Consider the following 20,207-nt stretch of genomic DNA (forward strand, 5'->3'; position numbering starts at 1 on the left):
AAAATGCTTTGCAACTCATCTAACTCACTGTCATCGACTCTTTGTTACCCCTGTGAGTTCTGAGATGGTAACGTTTACTGGAATAGAAAGCCCAGTCTTTCTCCCACAGAGGTGCTGGTGATTTCGAACTGTACACCATGCGGATAGCAGCCTAATGCGGTCATCACTATACCACTAGGATACCTGGTGCAAATCATAATGGACGTCAAAAAAGACAAAATCATGTTCAATAAAGACGGGCTCCGTAGCATGCCCAGCCGTGTTAAGCCAGAGACAAAGGACAATACAGCTTTGCTATAATGATGTTTTGTTCAATGTGGACTTTCGACAAAAATTTTGATATTTTAAGATTGTGTATCAGAAGTTAGACTGGAGCCGGTACACTGGTACAGATAGAACTCACAGCATATGAAATCCATGTCAGATAAACCCATCAGGAAAAAAATGGGAGGAGGGATTCCATGAGAGTTAAGGGGAAGGTGGAAGGACAGGAGGAAGGGGGCATATCCCCACCCTCCAGGGGGACGAACAACAGAAACCATGGGGGAAGGGAGACAGCAGTTGGTGTAAGATTTGAAGACAATAATTTATAGTTTATCAAGCGGTCACGAGGAAGGGGGAGGAGCGAGGGAATAAAAGGAGCTGTTACCAAGGGCTTAAATAGAAAGTAAATATTTAGGAAATGATGATGGCAACATATGTACACATATGTTTGATACAATTGATGAATGGATTGTTATAAAAGCCCCCAATAATGTGATCTTTAAAACAATAAGAAATGAAAAGATGGTGTATTAGAATATTCCTCTTGATTATTGAGATTTTTCGGCTTCTCTTTAAAATGTTTGTGTTTGACGGACAAATGACTCATCTCACTTTACCCTTGTTCGGGCCCTTGCTGCAAATAAGTGAAAATCGGGGCGGCATGGGGTGGTGGTGGTGGTGGTGGTAGTGTGTGTTGCGTTTCTGTTTTGAGTAGTGCAGAGTACCTGGACCCTGTCTGGGGGTTCAGTGGTAGAGTGCTGCCTTTCCGGTGGTGGTGGTGGTGGTGGTGGGTGTTGCGTTTCTGTTTTGAGTAGGGCAGAGTACCTGGACCCTGTCTGGGGGTTCAGTGGTAGAGTGCTGCCTTCCACGCCTGAGTCCCTGCCTGCATCCCATGCACAGCCACCACCTGTCTGAGAGTGGCCATCTGTGTGAACTTTCAGCAGAGTTTCTAGAGTAAAATGGAATAGGAAGAAAGGCCTGGTGACCTCCTGAAATCTGCCGATGAAAAGCCCATGACTCTCAATAGTCTGGTCCACAGCCCATCGTGGAGATGGTGCAGGACCGCACAGGATGACTGGACTGCAGCTACCAATGGCGACAGAGTTATCAAGAAATGAGAGGTACACACACACGTCGAGAAATAAGAAGTAAAAGCATATCAGACTATACAAAGAATTTAATGTGATGTTTGTAAATTTCTTCTGGGAGTGGGAAATGACAGAAGACCTTTCTTTTGTGTTCAAGAATCAAAACCCACCTTTAAGGATATGGAAGGAATGTTCAATGGAGAGGAAGTGCTAATTAGGAAAGAGTTCTTGGTGGGAGGGAGAGGGGAAGAGATCTTAACTAGTGTAAAGGGTAATATATATATTTTATTAAGGGCTCTTACAGCTCATATAACAATCCATACATCAATTGTATCGAGCACATGTGTACATATGTTGCCTTCAAAATATTTCTGTTTGAGCCCTTGGTATCAGCTCCCCTTTTTCCCCCCACCCTCCTCCGATAAATGATAAATTATCAGTATTTTCATATCTTACACTGCCCACTGTCTCCCTTCAACCACATTATTGCTGTTCATCCCCCTGGGGAGCAGGGATTGTGTGTCATTGGTAATCAGTTCCATGTTTACCCCCCCCCCACCTGCCCCCTATCCTCATGAAATTCCCATTGCTGTTCCTGAGGGGTTTATCTGTCCTGGATTCCATGTGTCCTGAGCTCTTATCTGTACCAGTGTGCATGCTCCGGTCTAGCTGGTTTTGTAAGGTAGAACTGTGGCCATGACAGTGGCGGGAGGAAGCATTACAGAACTTGAGGAATGTGTGTGTTCCCTCAGTGCTGTGCTGCACCCTGGATGTCTCCTTTCCTTGTGACCCTTCTGTGAGGGAATGTCTAATTAACTACAGATGGACTTAGGGTCTCCACTCTGACCCCCATCATTTGCATCAGATATATTTGTTTGTTTGGGGTTTTCTGATGCCTAATACCTTATCCCGAGGACACCTCTGATCACACAGGCTGGTGTGCTTCTTACATATGGGCTTTGCTGCTTCCCTGCTAGATGCCCACTTGTTTACTTTCCACACTTTAAGACCCCAGACTTTATCTTTTGATAGCCAGGCATCATCAACTTACTTCAGCACATTTGCTTATGCCCCCTTTGACTTCAGCAATCGTGTCAGGAAGGTTAGCATCACGGAATGCCAGGTTATTAGAACAAAGTGTTCTTGCATTGAGGGAGTACTTGAGTAGAGACCCAATGCCTGTCTGCTACCTTAATGCTTAACATTTAAATATATATTCATAGACATATGTCCTTATCATTATATATGCATATATTTACATACGTGCATGCCTAAATTTATGCCTCTATAAATGTTTTTTGCCTCCGAGTTCTTCCCTCTATTTCTTTTTACTTTCCTCCTGTCCCACTAATATGTTCATCCTTCATTTGACTCTCAGTACTTTCTCTTGGCTCCATTGCACTTGGTCAAACCCTGTTAGGTAGCTAAAAACAGGAACCAGGGTTGTTCCTATACATGCTAATGCCCTCCCCTACAGGAAGTTGTTAGCCAATAAAGGCTAAAGGGCATGCGTCAATTCAGGCCCTTGAACCAGGTAGGCAGTACACCTGGGTGGGCCCAACTAGGCCAGGTGGACTTAATTCAGCCAGTGGGTCAATCAGTACCATTGACCACACCTCCAGCCGAAGGTCCTGAAGGTCGGAACTTGGAGACCACCGCTCACTTTTCCAGCCGCTTCTCCGCCTTCCACTCGCCTTCCACTCGGCTATGCCGTGGTCTCTCTGTGGCCGCAGGCCACCACGTGTGGGTGTGCAGTGCCCTGGAGGGTGCCTGTGCTCAGTGACTGTGACGCTGGAAACTTCTGCCCTTTATAAAAACCCACTTGGATCACAAACCAGGATTCTGCGTGAATTCGTTCTCATGTGAAGCCAAGAACTGAGGTAATTCCACCCGAGAAATCTAACAACCCTATTGGGCATTCTATACCCTCCTCACCATCAATTTTAGGTCTCTTATTGTTTCCTTCGCCCTTGTCCTTGGGTTTGTTGGCTCCCCCATTTCTCCCACCTCCTCCTCTCCCATGTCCCCCCAGAGCCATCGCCCAGTTGTTTTCTCCTTGGGATTGGTTATCCTGCCTATCCATGGTTAGATAGGAGAAAAAGAAAAACAGATCACAGCAACACAACAGAAAACCGACCCTGTAAGTAGTTCCAGGTCTGTCTGCTGCTGACCCTTCTGAATGTTTTCCAATCCGAGCTGGTGAAGGGCCATGTCCTGCCCACTGAGTCTGAGGTCTGTTTTCCGGGTTCCTGGGTACTTCATTGTTTTGTTCCCCTTGCTGTTCTGCTGCGCTCCCTTCTTGTGTCACTCCAGTTGGGGTGAGGTGGGGGTGTCAAACCAGGCACAAGTCTCACTCTGTGTCTCCAGTGCTGTCCCCTGTAGTCCTGTGGGTCAGTGAGGGGCGTCGTCGCATGGTGGGGGCAGCCCCATGGTCCTCTCTGTGCATTGGCTGCTCTGAGCAGGAATGTCATCCGTGAGCCTCGGTGGGCCAGTTTGCAGTTCTCTCTCCTCTCTCCTCTCTCCCTCTCTCCCTCTCAGTTTGTTTCTGTAGCTTCAGCGTTGTCCTCTGTAGTGCATTCTTCTGGGGATGGAGTTGACACCCCTGGGACTGGGGCCCGTCCCTCAGGCCTTTCTGTTTTAGCTGCTTCGTGCTGGTCTGTTGCCCTTGAGGCTTGGTGCCCCTGGTCCCTTTCTCCCTTTCCTGTGGAGACAAGAACAATACTCTCCCCCTGTGTGCATTAGTGCCCTGTTTCTCCACTACCCACGCCCTCTAAAGGGGTTTTTAAAAAGTCAAATAACAGTAGTTGGCAATCCAAGGGGTGGAGAGTGAGTTAGAAATGCAGGGGCAGGGCCCAGGGGTAAACGGCAGGTGCACTCAGCACAGCTCTGAAAAGGGCTGATGAAGGGACTGTGAAGCAGTCCTCTGAGGAGGGACAGCCCTAAGGAAAGGACAGGGGAACGGGTAATTCCCAGTGCCCGGAAATGACGTGGAGATGACTGTTACAGACAAGGCTGGTGTCCCTTTGACCAGCAACCCTACTTCCCCTTCCACATATAAGGTAACTCCCAATAGGATCATATTCTATGCTTTAACATATACTTTGTATACTTACCATAGAAATGATAGCATATTATGTGTTTTTCTTAATGATCATGCAAATGCCCCACTCTTTTAAATCTATTCTTCCTCAGGGAAGAGAAGTTAGCATAATGTATTCCTTCTTACCTAGACTCAGCAATCATAAGCATTGTCTTCCTGAGTTTTTATAACAGGGACTATGTAGTCACATTTGACTATTCTACTACATTTTTTCATAGACATGCAAAAGCTGAACAATGAATAAGGAAGCCCTGAGAAGCATTGTTGCATTTAAATTGTGGAATTGGCAAAGAATGGTTAATATCCCATGGACTGCCAGGGGAACAAACATGTGTTTTGGAAGCACAGCTGGGAGGCTTTGTCTCATGAACTTTGGACCTGTTATCTGGAGGGACCAGTCCCTGGAGAAGGACATCTTAGGAAAGCACAGGGTCAGTGAAAAAGAGGCAAACATTCAATGCGCCAATGGACACAGGAGCTTCAACAATGGCCTTAAACATTAGAATGACGTTGAACGTGGTGCTGGGTCAGGAGTATTTTGCTTTGTTGTGCAGCAGTGAGGTAGGCTGGGTTGACTAGAGAAACAAATCCAGACACTCATATAGGTCAACGAAAGAGCTTTATATCAAGAAGTGATTGTATATCAGGTAAACATCCCAGTCCGACTGAAGTCCACAAGTCCCTCTTCAGACTCGTGCAGCCACATGTAATGATGCTGAATGCAGGAAGATCAGAGGCCAGTGGGTTGAAAAGCTTGTGGATCCAAAGGCAGTGGGAGCATCACAGGGCTGGCACGGGCCTCCACGTGGCTCCTTAACAGCAAGGTGAAGGCAGAGGGAGGTGCGGGGGGAGCAGGTTCCCAGGACCCTCCTTATGAGAAAGTCATGCCCACAAAGAGGCACCATCAGGGTGTGACCTGACTGACTGAGGTTGCTCTAAGTTGGAACTGACCTGAAGGCAACTTGACAGCAACTCAGTCCTTGGAAGAAGGCCCTATTATAACCCTACTTTTAAAATGTCCTCATTGAAGTACAATTGACATGCCATAAAATCTACCCTTCTCAAGTGGACGGTGGTTTTAGTTATGATCATAATATAATAATCTAATTTAAGAACATTTTCATCAACCTCAAAAGAAAATTTGCATGTTAGCAGTCACAGCCCATTTCCCCATGCATGACTGTCCTCCCGCCCTTGCCCTAGGCAACCTCTGTTCATGGATTTGCCTGTTCTGAACATTTCCTGTCAATGGAATCATACAATTCATGTGGCCTTTTGTGACCAGCTTCTTTCACTTAGCATAATGGTTTTAAAGTTCATTCATGTTACAGATCAGAACTTTTTGTAGACGGATAGCATTCCATTATGAATTTACCACATTTCCATCTATTATGAATCCTGCTGCTATGAGCATTCTTGGGTGGTTTTTTGTTTGTTTGCATGGAACTATGTTTTCATTTGTCTTGGGTATATATCTAGGAATGGAGTTACCAGCTCATACGAGGGGGTGCCCAAGAAAAACCAATACTCATTAGCTTTGTTTGATGTGAGGGGGATAGTCCATTTGGAGTTCATTCCACCAGGTCAGACTGTTAATCCAGCTTTCTATTTAGAGGCTCTGCAAAGATTGCATAACAGTGTGAGACCAAAAAAAGGCTCGCTTCATGGCAAATGGGGCACTGGTTTTGCCACCACAACAATGCACCTGCTCAGCCAGTTTGGGGCAAAAAAACAGCATTCCTCTCTTGCACCACCTTCCTCACCTGCCCTCACTCTGTGTGACTTCTTTTTGTTTCCACAAATGGAGAGGAACCTGAAAGGACAAAGCCATTTGACAAGGTGAAGAGAAAACATGATGAATTAGAAAAATGTTTCCAAAAATGGAATTGCAGATTTTACAAATGTATTAAATGTAATGGAAAGGACTTTGAAGGTGATAAGGTTGTTTTGTAAAAAAAAAAAAAAATTGAATACCAAAAAAATTTTTGAAAAAACAAAACTTCCACTTTTTTTGGGGGGGGGGTACCCCCTCATAGAATTCTAAGGAAACTTGGTGGCACATTAGGTTAAGAATTGGGCTGCTAACCATGAAGTCTGCTGTCATAAAGGTCTGCTCAGTCCTGTAGGTTTGCTTACTCAGAATCAACGTCATTAAAAATAAATAGGTTTAAAAAATAAATAGATAGGTTTTTAATGACTAAGATGCTGAGCATCTTTCACATGCTTACTGGTGATTCCTATGGGCTGCAGTGTCATGGGGAGTCTGTGCTTAGCATTTGAGAAACCACCCAACTATTACCCAGAGGGGCTGCCCATTCTGTATTCACAGCAGCGGGTGGGAAGGGTCCTTTCTCCTCTTCCTTGCCAATAACACTTGTCTGTTTCTTACTATTATCCTTCTAGTAAAATTGAAGTATCTCCTAGTGGTTCTGATTTGCATCCCATAATGACGAGCACCAGCAACCCTGCTTGAGTGGTCTGTACTAAGCACTCAAATACATTTCCACCCCATGGGAGAAAGATGTGGCAGGCTGCTTCAGTTAAGATTTACAGCTTTGGACCCCCCACTATCATGAGCCCAATGCTACCTTACAAATCCAACTAGACCGGAAGATGTACAGTGGTACAGATAGGAACTGGAGACACAGGGAATCCAGGGCAGATGATCCCTTCAGGACCAGTGGTGTGAGTGGCGATACCGGAGGGTGGAGGGAGGGTAGGTTAGAAAGGGGGAACCTATTACAAGTATCTACATATAACCTCCTCCCTGGGGGACGGACAACAGAAAAGTGGGTGAAGGCAGACGTCAGACAGTGTAAGACATGACAGAAATAATAATTTATAAATTATCAAGGGTTCATGAGGGGAACTGGGAGGGAGGGGAAAAATGAGGAGCTGATACCAAGGGCTCAAGTAGAAAGCAAATGTTTTGAGAATGATGATGGCAACAAATGTGCAAATGTGCTTGACATACAATGGATTGATGTATGGATTGTGATAAGAGTTGTACGAGCCCCCAATAAAATGATTAAAAACAAAAAGATTTATATCCTTGGAAACCCAGTGGAGCAGTCCTACTCTGTCCAATAGGATTGCAATGAGTCAGAATCAACTTGACAGTAGAGGGTTTTTAATGATGCTGAGCATCATTTACATATCACCTAATCATATCTTTAGAATAATGTTTAGGAGAACCGATCTCAGGGATCTATGTGCAACCTCCTCTCTGGGGGATGGGCAATGGGAGGGTGGATGCGGGGAGACATCGGGCTGTGTAAGATAAGATAAAATAATAATTTATAAACTATTGAGGGTTCAGGGGGGAGGGGGGAGCGGGGAGAGAGGGGGAGGGGGGAAAAAAGGAAAACGAGCTGATTCCAGGAACCCAAGTGGAAGGCGAATTTTGAGAATGACAAGGGCAACGAATGTATAAGGGTGCTTTACTCAATTGATGTATGTATGGATTGTGATAAGAGTTGTATGAGCCCCAATAAAATGATTTATTTAAAAAAAGAATGTTTACTCCCTCAACTATTAGGGCCATCAATGAGGGAATTGGGACCAACTTGAGAACTTTGGCACAGGAAATACACAGGCTACAAGAAATAGGGAAGGACACAAACACAGAGGAGGCACAAATTGACAAATGGGAAATACTGAAGATAAAACCCCAGTGTGCATTGAAAGAATTCACCAAGAAAGTAATAAGAGAGTCCACGGACTGGGAAAACATCTTTAGCAATGACACATAAGACAAAGGCCTTATTACTAAAGTCTACAATATTCTGCTAGCTTCTAAAAAGAAAAAAACTAATTGCCCTCTGACAAGGTGGGCAAAAGACCTGAACAGAAGTTTCACAGGGGCAGAAATCCGAATGGCCAACAAACATGAGAAAATGTTCCCAATCTTTAGCCATAAAAGAAATTCAAATTAAAACAACAACGAGGTACCACCTAACATCCTCAAAGGTAGCCCAATTCAAAAATTCAGAAAGCAACAAGTGTTGGAGGGGCTGTGGGGAGACAGAAACTCTCATCTACCGCTGGTGGACCTGTAAGTATGTACAGACCCTATGGAAATCAATCTGGCAATATTAAAAACAGATGGAAATCCAGTTAACCATATGACTCAGCAATCCCCCTACTGGGCATACACCCAGAAGAGGCAAGAAACAAACCAAGGCCAGACATCTGTGCTCCAATGTTCATTGCGGCCAATGTTCATTGCAGCACAGTTCACAATTGCAAGGAGTTGGAAACAACCCAAGTTTCCATCAACTGACGAGTGGATTAAAAAGCTGTGGTATGTACATACAATGGAACACTAAGCATCGCTAAAAAGCAGTGATGAACGTATGAAGCACATCGCTGCTTGGGAAGAACCGGAGGAAATCATGCTAAGCGAAGTAAGCCAAGCACAAAGGGACAAGTTCAACATGAGTTTGCTGAGGGAAAGAGGGACCAGACTTCAACCCAGTGCTCTAAGATGTGAATGCAACATGCTGGTGTGGAGTAGGAAACGAGTGGAGAGGTCTTCGGGGCGGGCTTCAATCCCAACTACTAAGCGGACACCTGCCCCTCCCCCCAGAAGAATTTATTTCAAAGGACGGCATTGAATCTGCAGCTCTGGGAGAGGGGCATATCTGATCGAAGCACATGGGAGCAGATGAAGGGGGAGGAAAAAAAAGTGGAGCTCATCCTCGCCGACCAAGCCTTGAGCCGATGTTCCCAATTAGAGCAGCCAGTCCACAGAGAGGACCACGTGGCTGGTCCCACTAGGAGACTTGATGTCTCTCACTGACCCATAGCCGTACAGGGAACAAGGCCGGAGACACAGTGTGGGAACTGCACTTGATCTGATCCCGCCATACCGAGGCAAAACACAACAGAACAGCAGGGGAACGGAGTGGCAAGGTCCCCAGGAAATGCTGAAGGTGGACTTTGGGGCCAGGCATGGTGCCCCAATAGACTGGACTGGAAAACACTCCTAAAGGCCAACAAACAATCCTTGAACTAAAAAAAAAAAAAAAGAATAATGTTTACTCAAGTTTTTTTACTTATTTCAAAATTGGGTTATTTTTCCTTTTGTGATTGAGTTGTAAGGGTTCTTTATATGAGCCCCTCACCTGACAAATGATTACAAATACTTTCTTCAACCCATAGATCTTTTTGTTGGTGTTAGATGAAGCACAAAATTTTACCTCTTGAAGAAGTTCAGTTAATCGATGGTTTCTTTATGGATTGTGTGTTTGATACAGGATCTAAGAAATCATTGCCTAATTCAGTATCGTAAAGTTTCACTCTTGTGTTTTCTTCTAAGAATTTTATATCTCAGCACTTGTGTGTGTAGTGTGAGGTAGAAAACAAACCCCTCCTCTTGTAGGTGAAACTGAGGCAGCGAGTGGTTACATAAAACTTGCCTGGGATTAGACAGCTAGTGCAGCCAGTGGGGCCCTTAGCAGCAGCTCTGCTTCCTCCCTGCCAGGAGTCCTGGCTTCTAGCTCAGTGTTTTCCAAAGCGGGCGACACTGCCCGTGGGGCTCTGCGAGGATTGGGGGGTTGCAGAAGCAGACACGTACACTTTTCCCAGGATTATATGCTACAGTCAAACGGTTTTATTTTCTCCTTTTTATTTTATTTTTTAAATTTAATAATTCATTTTATTGGGGGCTCATACAACTCTTATCACAATCCATACATACATCAATTGAGTAAAGCACCCTTATACACTCGTTGCTCTCGTCATTCTCAAAATTCGCCTTCCACTTGGGTTCCTGGAATCACCTCGTTTTCCTTCCCCCCCCCCCCCCAGAACAAAAGTTTGTAATTGCCAGAGGGCACTGAGTAGTTTTTTTCCTTCTGAAAAGAGAATGATAAAGCACTAAGTTTGGGAAATACCGTCAAGCTAGCCCCGGCCAGCTGCTTCTCTCTGAGCCAGGCTTGCCCCCACCTGGGGAAATGTGGGTGGGTGGGACATCACTTTCAAAATCCCTTCTCGCTTTAATTTGCTGTCGGAACAAGATTATGCTTTTCCCATGAACATTTCCAAAGCTAGCCTCCGATCCCAGGAGCCCGTCTGCACTGGGACATACATGTCAACTGCAAACTGTCCTCATAGCTTTCCTCTCATCCCCAGGGTAGAGGCAGGGAGCTGAGAGCCTCCGGGGGACTGTGTTAATTGTCTTTATTATCTAGGAAAAAAAAAAACCAGGGGTAGGAGAATTCTCAGGAGTTGTCCCATCCTCCCTCCCGGTGAGAACACAAACAGCTTTATTCGTCACCAGGTAGTAAATGCGCCAGGTCCACACGCGTGGCTTTTGGTGTTTGACGAAGCACAAAAGCTTTACCTCTTGATGAAGTTCAGTTAATCAATGCTTGCTTTTGTGGATCGTGTGTTTGATACGGGATCTAAGAAATCATTGCCTAATTTAGTATCGTAAAGTTTCATTTCTGGCGCCCCGCCCCACCCCTGCTTCGCTGTTCCTGACAGATGTTGCGATGTAGGCCTGGCTGGCGGCACACCTGCCACGGACACAGCTCCCACCACACACAGGCTGACCATCATTGCAGAGCACTTTGTAAACATCACATTTACAAGATACGAAAGTCAGGTCAAAACACATGTCCCTCCCACCCAACCCCCATCCCCCCAAAAAGGAAGTTTCATTCCTGTGTTTTCTTCTAGGAATTTTATACCTTTAGCACTTTCCCCAATGCCCCCTTGCTTTTCCCTGCGCCTCGGATGATGGACTTCGCACTTTGGCTCAGAGCCCTGCAAGCCTGACTGGGGACTTGGCATCTGTTGACCTCAGTGTTCCTGTGGATACTGGCCAGGGGTCCCTGGTATTGGGGAAAAACTCTTCTAGAATCCTGCCTCCTTTCTATGCCCCCCTCTCCCCATCCGGAGCACTTCTATACATGCTGGAGGGTGGGCTTCGGCTGCCTTCTGCTGGGCTTTGCTTCGCTGCAGTATTGTCTGGAGGTGGTCATCCTCGTCGGCCTTAGAATACACCGAAATGTCTCTTCAAATGGCATTCACTTACCGTGAAGAGATCTTAGCTGACAGCACATCCAGTTAGGGAGCCGTATCATGGGATTTAACCTTGCCCCTGGCAGTGGAGACACTCGGGTGGGTGTCCCCACACCCCTCTTCCATGAACCTCCTCCCGCACTCTACCGGATCCTTAGTAATGGTTGTTACCCATTTTAGTCATAGAGCCATGTGTGGGGTGTATGGTTATAAAATTGCTGAAATGAAGTATTTCTTAGATTATATGAAGGCTAACAACAAGATTGTTTTCTAAAACCTTTCTACTTTGAATTACATTAATAGGTACAATGTTAATAATTGAGCATGGATATTAAAAGGCTTTAAAAAATCATTTTATTGGGGGCTCTTATAGCTCTTAGAACATTCCATACATCAATTGTGTCAAGCATATTTGTACATATGTTGCCATCCTTATTTTCTAAACATTTACTTTCTATTTGAGCCCTTGGTATCAGCTTCTCTTTTTCCCCTCCCTCCGCCACCTCCCACCCTTGTGACTAGACAGGCTTTTAAAAGAAATGGTGAACATGTGCTTGGCCCATGGAGGGTGATGCTCTGTATGAGACAATGACCTTCCTTCAGAGCCGACAGAGAGAAGCCTTTCCCAAGAGCTGTCCCTGGAATTTGGCCTTCTAGCCTCCTAAACTGTGAGAACATAAATTTGTTGGTTAACGTCATCTCCTTGTGAAATATCTGTTATAACAGCACTAGATAACTAAGGCAGAATGTACTGGGGCAGTCGTTTTAAATATTTCTCCCTTACCCTTATTATTACATTCTGAAAAAAAGTTATTAGTACAGGTCCGCCAGTACTACTTACTGCAGTACTCTGCTAACTCAGGAACCCTGCTGCTAAGCACACACTCAGCAGTTTGAGACCACCAGTCACTCCTCCGGAGAAAGGCTCGCTCTACTCCCAGAAAGACTTACAGTCGTGGAAACCCACAGGGGCGTTCCACCCGGTGCCACAGGGCCCACTGGGAGTTGGAATTGGCAAATGGCATTGAGTTTGAGAACTAAAATGTCAGAAACGTTGATGAAATTTTCCATAAAAATGCCCGCAACAACGACAATGCCCTCCCTCCCTCACGAACCCTTGATAATTTATAAATTATTATTGTTTTGTCATGTCTTGCACTGACCGACATCTCCCTTTACCCACTTTAACCACCTGGGAGAGGGTTATGGGTAGATAATTGTGATAGGTTCCTCCTTTCTACCCCCACCTTCCCCCTACCTTCTCGTATGGCTACTCCCAATATTGGTCCTGAGGGGTTTATCTGTCCTGGATTTCCTGTGTTTCCAGCTCTTAATCTGTACCGATACATGCTCTGGTCTAGCCAGATTTGTAAGGTAGAATTAGGGTCATGATAGTGGGGGGAGGAAGCATTAAAGAACTAGAGGAAAGCTGTATGTTTCATCGGTGCTATACTGTACCCTGACTGGCCCATCTCCTCCCCATGACCCTTCTGTAAGGGGTTGTCCAGGTGCCTACAGATTGGCTTTGGGTCTCCACTCCGCACTCCCCGGCCCATTCACATTGACATTTTTTTTGTTCTGGGTCTTCGATGCCTGATACCTGGTCCCATCGACACCTCATGATCACACAGGCTGGTGTGCTTCTTCCATGTGGCTCTGTTGCTTCCCTGCTAGATGGATGCTTATTTAGCTTCAAGCCTTTAAGACCCTAGATGCTGTATTTTGAAATAGCTGTGTCCTTGGAAATTTTAACCTTTTCTTCTTCTTTTTGTGCCACAGGACTTGAATTTCCTGTCCCTGAATGTTAAGGGCTGCCCAGTTTGAGCAGGCAGAAAGCTTACTTTCGTTCACTTTCTAACAATATTTACACCACCCTACTACGGGTCCTACTTCTTTGCAGGTAGGAAGACTAGATGGGTGTTTGGGAGACAGAGAGTTCAGTGAGGGGATTGGAGGATACAAGGACCACCCGTCTCTCCTGTGACCACTGCCTCAGCTGTGGTCCCCAGAAGTGGGAACTTTCTAATTTCCCATCTTCCCCAGCTTGACTCTGGGTACCCTCCTAGTTCTTCCACTTTGGAGTTCTTTGACATTCCAGTAAGCATTCAGAGCCATGTTTACTTTGCCTTACCAAAAACAAACAGACACACCGCCATCAAGTTGATGCCAACTTGGTGATTCTGTTGGACAGGGTAGAACTGCCCTTGTGACTTTCTGAGACTGTTGTTAACTCTTTCTGGGAGTAGAAAACCCTGTCTTTCTCTCGAAGAGCACCTGGTGGTTTCAAACTGCCGATCTTACCTTTAGCAGACCAGTGGGTCACCACTGCGCCATCAAGGCCCCCTTGCTTTGCCCTAGGCTGTTCTTAATCAAGGCGAGTGAACCCGGAGGCCAGCTCTGGGGGACAGATATCAGGGGCCAGGAGAGACAGATTCCCCCACTGCTGCACAGTAAAGGCTACCAGCAGTGAAATAGGATAGTGATTTGGAAGGGGCTCAATTGCTCATCAAAAGATTGAAGGTCTATGTCCATGCAGAGGTTCCTGAGCTGAAAGGCTGAGCATTCAACTTCCTCCCAAAATAGGCCACGGCCAATCCTCTGGAGCCCAAGTTTACTCAGTGGGTCTACTCCTAAGTGGTCACCTTGAGTCATGATCGAGTCACTGCCAATTGGTGAGCCTGTGAGAACTTGTCCTGTGGATGGAAAAACGAGGGCTCACAAGGTGCTAAGTGTGCATCCGATTTGCAGCGTTCACCATCAGGCATCCACTTACAGGCTCATTACATGGCCCACCTGTGCCTCCACTGCTGTGGCGGCTCCTCAGGCTGGGTGCCAAGGGACTCCAGAGCCTCGCCTTTGAGAGAGGTTGGCATTGGGTTTCTGGGCGTTGTGTGGTTGGGTGGGGCCCAACACTCTTCTGGCCCTGGGATGGTGAGCCATTTGCGGCTTGCTTTGTTGAGCGTGCCCAGAGCAAACTTTGGTCTAGACTAGAGATAGTATTTCCCAACTCCTGAACCCTCAACCTGATGCCCACGAATGCTGGAGTTTCCCACTCGGTAGAGGGACCTGGCGCTGTCCCTCGCCTGTGTGAACGCCAAGGAATGTTGGCTCTGCTTCTCTTGGGGATGTCTCTTGCCAGCCCTGTTGGCTCCTCACACAGATGCTGAAGCCTCCAGGGGACTCTCTGTAGATCTCTAGAACCTTCTCCCTGTGGGGGCTCGTGGTTTTAAGTAGTCTGATTGGCATATGCCCCACAGACCATCCAATGTCATTGTTCCATCGTATTAAGATTTGTGCAACGTTCACCGCAATCCTTTTCAGCACATTCCCTTTCCTTACCCGGTGCTGTTAGCTCCCGTTCCACGCCCCTCTCTGGCTACTGTGTCTCTAGCTCTACCTGTCCCGGATTTGTTGTGTGGGAAACAATATGAAACATAACAGGAAGGGAAAAACAGCCAACCAACCACAATGACTAGACAAAACAGAAAACCTTCATCGAGACTGGAGTTTTCTCCTCTCCAGTCTTGTCTGGATTCCAGCAGTCTTGACCTCCCTGGACTTGACAATTCTGTTTCTTTAAATTGGGGGGCACTCTGGGCTCCACCGGGTCTCTCCCTCCCTGCGCTGCATCTGGAAATCTCTCTGGACAGCAAACCAGGGCCAATGTGGTGCTTGCTGCTCGTATTTCTCTCCCCCCCCCCCCACCCCGGGATGTTGTTCTGATGTCTGGTGGTTGAAAATGGTTGTTTCATTGATTCTATCTCATCTGGTTTTTGTTTCAGTCAGGAGGATACATCCGGTCCCTTTTACGTCATCCTGGTCAGAAGTGAGACTAGGTGACTTCTAAACTCAACTCCAGTTGTAAAGACACCCTGAAATGTTTCTGCACCATCTAGCTAGTATTCTGGCACCGCTTCCAATACCCACCGATGGACGCCACAGCAGATGGCTAGAAGACCGTGCTTCATATTTACATAGCAAATGGGGCTACGCATATTGGCTTTCCAAAGGCTATACCGACTGCCTAATGAAGCTGCAATAAATATTTGCTGAGCTCCTACTGTGCTCACAAGGGTGGCACTGTGACAAAGCAAAACCTTTGCCCTCAATGAACTGGCACTTTAATAGCAGGATAACCTTTTTTTAAAAAAAAATAACTTTATTGGGAGCTTGTACAACTCTTATCACAATCCATCCATCATGTCAAGCACATTTGTTGCCATCATTTTCAAAACATTTTCTACTTGAGCCCTTGCTATCGGCTCATTTGCCCCCCTCCCTCCCTTCCTCGGTTCTTACATTTTTACCTAACTAGATCTGCCATCATCGACTTTACAGTGCTCTCTGCATGTTAGCAAGACTACTACACCCCTCGACTATGGCCAGAGGAGGTCAAAGACTGAATTGGTGTGGGGACCCTGCAAATGGATTTTTGAGCTGCCACTGTCATCCGCAGCCTCTGGAAACCAGGAATTCACAATTAAGCTGATACCATTCTCTCCTTCAGATATGGGTTTTACATATAATCCTTGGATGCCACAGCCCGGTGTGATTGTTCCATGTGGCCTTAGTTGATTCCTTCTAGCAGTATTTTCAATCTCATCTGCTTTTCCAAAACCTTAGCAACTCCTTCCATCAACCCTTGGGGTTTAATTCCCCTTCCCTTTAACATGCACAGGTTTTATAACTGCTTCAACCAAAAAATTCACTTAAGTGATGGTGTGTGCCTTCCAACACTAGATCACAAAATGAAAGGATTTCTGCCTGAATCTCTCTCTGGCTGCTTACAAGTGAATCCAGCCACCAGGCTGAGGAAGCCCAGATTACATGCAGAGGCCCCTGTCGGTGAGATGTGATCGCTACCGGCTCAGCTCAGCTTTACAGCCACCAGACATTGAAGGGGCCTTCGGATGAATCCAGCCCCCTGCCAACTGCAAGTGTGGGTAAAAAAACAGAAAGGAAAACGGGAGCCTCGTTTCTGTTCTCAAATAGCAGGTTTACAGGTGGCTTAATCAGTTTATTTATTGTACAGTGTTTGTTGTTGTTAGATGTGGTCAAGGCTAAAGCACTCGACCGTCTTGCACCCACCTCACAGTTGTTCTTATGGACATTGTTGCAGTCACTGTTTACCTGCATTCAGAAACCCCAGACGCAGGGCCATGGAGTCAGTGCTGACTCATAGTGACGCTACACGGCAGGGTAGAACTGCCCTTCTGAGTTTTAAGGAAAAAATTAATGTAGTTGTCATGGCTATCGCTTTTAAATACTGTGCAAACCCTCATCAGTTTTCTTTAGGGAAGCTCTGTAGCCTGTGAAATGGAATCTTTCGGAGGCACCTGGGTGAGATCAGGAAGCGAGAGAGGGGCGGGGAAGGAATTCCAATGACGACTGACAGGTGTTTCTCTGGGAAGCTGTCCTTGGCCACCTTCTCCGTAGGTCTCATTCTTTTGGCCACAAGAAGAGAAACCAGGGGGGAGAGAATTGTGTAATGTTGGGGTTGGAAGGGCTGCCCGTATAGGATCTTTCTTTTTTTTTTAACCCCATGCCTCCGGAGTCATGGAAACATTCAGGAAAACCTTCAGTGTACAATTCGATCCAGGTACTCTTTCAGTGGTTCTGTGTTGGGTAGATAAGTGCAAGGTCAGCAGTTTGAAGCCACCAGCTGCTTCTTGGGAGAAAGACAAGGCTTTCTACTTCTGTCAAGAGTTACGGTGAAGAGGGGCAGGGCTGCCCTGTCAGATAGGGCCACTGAGGCAGCCGTGACTACGGTAGGGAGTTTGTCACCACTTAGACAGCAGTCACATCTTTTCTGTCCCCTCCCTCCAAGGGTGTGGGGTGTTCTGTGCCCCAGAGTTGATTCTTATTCATAGTGCCTTGTGACCCAGTAGCTCTTTCCATGTGGTTTTTTTTTGGCTGTACTTTATGGAAGCTGATTGCCTGCCTGCAGAGCCAGCTGTCTGCTTGTGCCAATTCTCTTAACACTTGTTCTGAGTTTTTTTCTTTTTTCCCTTTACAACCCAGGCATTTTGAGTATCTAAAATGGATTAACAGGGTCATTTCTAGTGGAAAAAAAAATCAAGTCAAACTTTAAAATGTTATACATACTTATTTTATGCCAAAGCTTTAAGAATATACACAGCAAAATATATACCAACTCATTTCTATATGTCACATTTATTACACTTGGCGTTGTATAACCAGCACCTTACTTTTCTGAGTTATTACTTTCCCATTAACATAAACTCGGAAAAAAACACAAACATTGAAAACCCCATAAACTTCCTGTCCAATCTTTTTCAGTTGCTGCTGTCACTTTGATCCCAGTCAGATCTTTTCTTAATGCTCAAGGCAGATTTTTTTTAAAAACTAGTTTAAGCTAAACCACTGTCTGCTCTAAGACCTCAGGGGATACTTTAAGCTTCAAGTTCAAAGACAGTCTCAGGACAACAGTTTCAGAGGTTCATCCAGCCTCCTGACTCCAAAACACCCAGAGGCCATGAGAATTTGAAAATGCCCATTTCCCCCTATGGATTACAATTCTTCTGTGGATTCATGGATCAAGATGTTCCTCAATGGAAGGTGAGCGCTATCCAGCACTTCTGGTGTTGGCGACGAATACTGAATAAATATACCATGAACTACCAGAACAGGCAAGTCTGTCTACCTGGGAAGAATGCTTTTTAGAAATGAGGATGGGAAGGGAGGGGCCAGTCAGGGTGCAGTGTAGCACCAATGAACATACAACTTTCCTCTAGTTCTTGAATGCTTTGCCCTTTCCCCCCACAAGTACCATGACCCCAGTTCTACCTTACAAATCTGGCTAGACCAGAGCATGTACACAGGTACAGATAAGAGCTGGAAACACAGAGAATCCAGGACAGATAAACCCCTCAGGACCAATATTGAGAGTAGCCATACCAGGAAGGTAAGGGGAAGATTTGGGGAGAAAGGGAGAACCGATCATAATGATCTACATTTAACCTCCTCCCTGGGGGATGGACAACAGAAAACTGGGTGAAACGTGACAGTGGTCGGTGTAAGACATGAAAATATAATAAATTATCAAGGGTCCATTAGGAAGGGTAAGTGAGGGAGGGAAAAAATGAACTGATAAGGGCTCAAGTAGAAAGAAAATATTTTGAAAATAATGGCAACAAATGTACAGATGTGCTGGACACAATGTATGAATTGTGGTAAGAGCTATATGAGTCCCCAATAAAATTTTAGGGAAAGATGAAATCAGGATGGGAAGGCTTCACCTCGTGGACTTTGGACGTGATCCTAGGAGGGACCAGTCCCTGGAAAAGGGCATTCTGCTTGGAGAAAGAGGGACGCCTCCTCAGATGGAAGGACAGTGGCATGCTGACACAGGGAGGGAGGTGAGCGTGGTGTGGGCTGGACGGTCAGGGTCTGGGGTCTGGTTGTACACGGCATTGCCGTGAGTTGGAGGCGGCACATAGTTCTCTGGACACGACTGTCAATGGACTGGTGTCTCCCGGGCTCCTTTCAGATCTGCGTGCTGGTGCTGATCAGTATCGATCTTGTACATTCCTATTCGTTGTAGACATTTCCTTGTGAGCTTTGGCAATTTTTTTCTGTAGGATCACAGAATTCATGAATAGAGATCATTTACTCGCCCCACCCCCCATTGCCGCCCCCAATCTGGGTACCTTTTATTTCTTACCTCTTTACTCTGGCTCGGGTTTCTAATACATTATTGAATGGAAGTGGTAAGAGCAGAGGCTATCAGTATGTATTAATTTTCAGAAAAGTGACTTAAAACAATATAAATTTATGAGCTTACAGTCCCAGAAGCCACACAGAGGCAAAACATTAAGGGGGTGCAACAGAACAGTAAGGGAATGGAGCGGCAAGGTCCCCAGGGAATGCTGAAGGTAGACTTTGGGGCCAGGGCGAGGTGCCCCAACAGGTTGAACTGGAAAACACTCCTAAAGGCCAACAAACGATTCTTGAACCAACTACAAGCTTTTCTTTCTTGATGTGTTTTGTTTTCTGTCATTGGCTTGTTTTATTTTGTTGCTTGGTTTTGCTCTGTCTTGTTTTTGTGCATGTTGTTATCTCCGCAGGTCTGTCTAAATAAGATAGGCTGGATGAACAATCTGGAGGAGAAAACAATGGGATCAACAGTTCTAGGGGGACATGGGAAAGGGGGAGGTGGGGGGTAAAGAAGTGGTGTTAACAAACCCAGGAACAAGGGAACAAGTGATCCAAATTGGTGGTGAGGAGGGTGTGGGAGCGCTGGTAGTGCATGGTCAAGGGTAATGTAACCGAGAGGAATTATTGAAACCCAGGTGGGGACTGGGCTTGATAGTGGGACAGGAGGAAAGTCAAAGGAAATAGAGGAAAGTGCTAGGAGGCAAAGGGCATTTAGAGGTCTAAATAAAGGCATTTACATATGATGGGGAAATATATGCATATAATTATAGGTTTAGTATAAGGTAGCAGGACGACATTGGGCCTCCACGCAAGTACTCCCTCAATGCAAGAGTACTTTCTTCTATTAAATTGGCATTCTATGGTGCTCACCTTCCCGACACAACCGCTGAAGACAAAGCGGGTGAATAAGCAAATATGATGAAGAAAGCTGATGGTTCCCGGCTAGCAAAAGATAAAGCATCTGGGGTCTTAAAGGATTGAAGGTAAACAAGCGGCCATCTAGCTGAGAAGCAACAAAGCACAGCAGCCTGTGTGATCAGGAGGTGTTG

This window comes from Tenrec ecaudatus, chromosome 18 (genome assembly GCF_050624435.1).
Source record: "Tenrec ecaudatus isolate mTenEca1 chromosome 18, mTenEca1.hap1, whole genome shotgun sequence".
Taxonomy (NCBI): domain Eukaryota; kingdom Metazoa; phylum Chordata; class Mammalia; order Afrosoricida; family Tenrecidae; genus Tenrec; species Tenrec ecaudatus.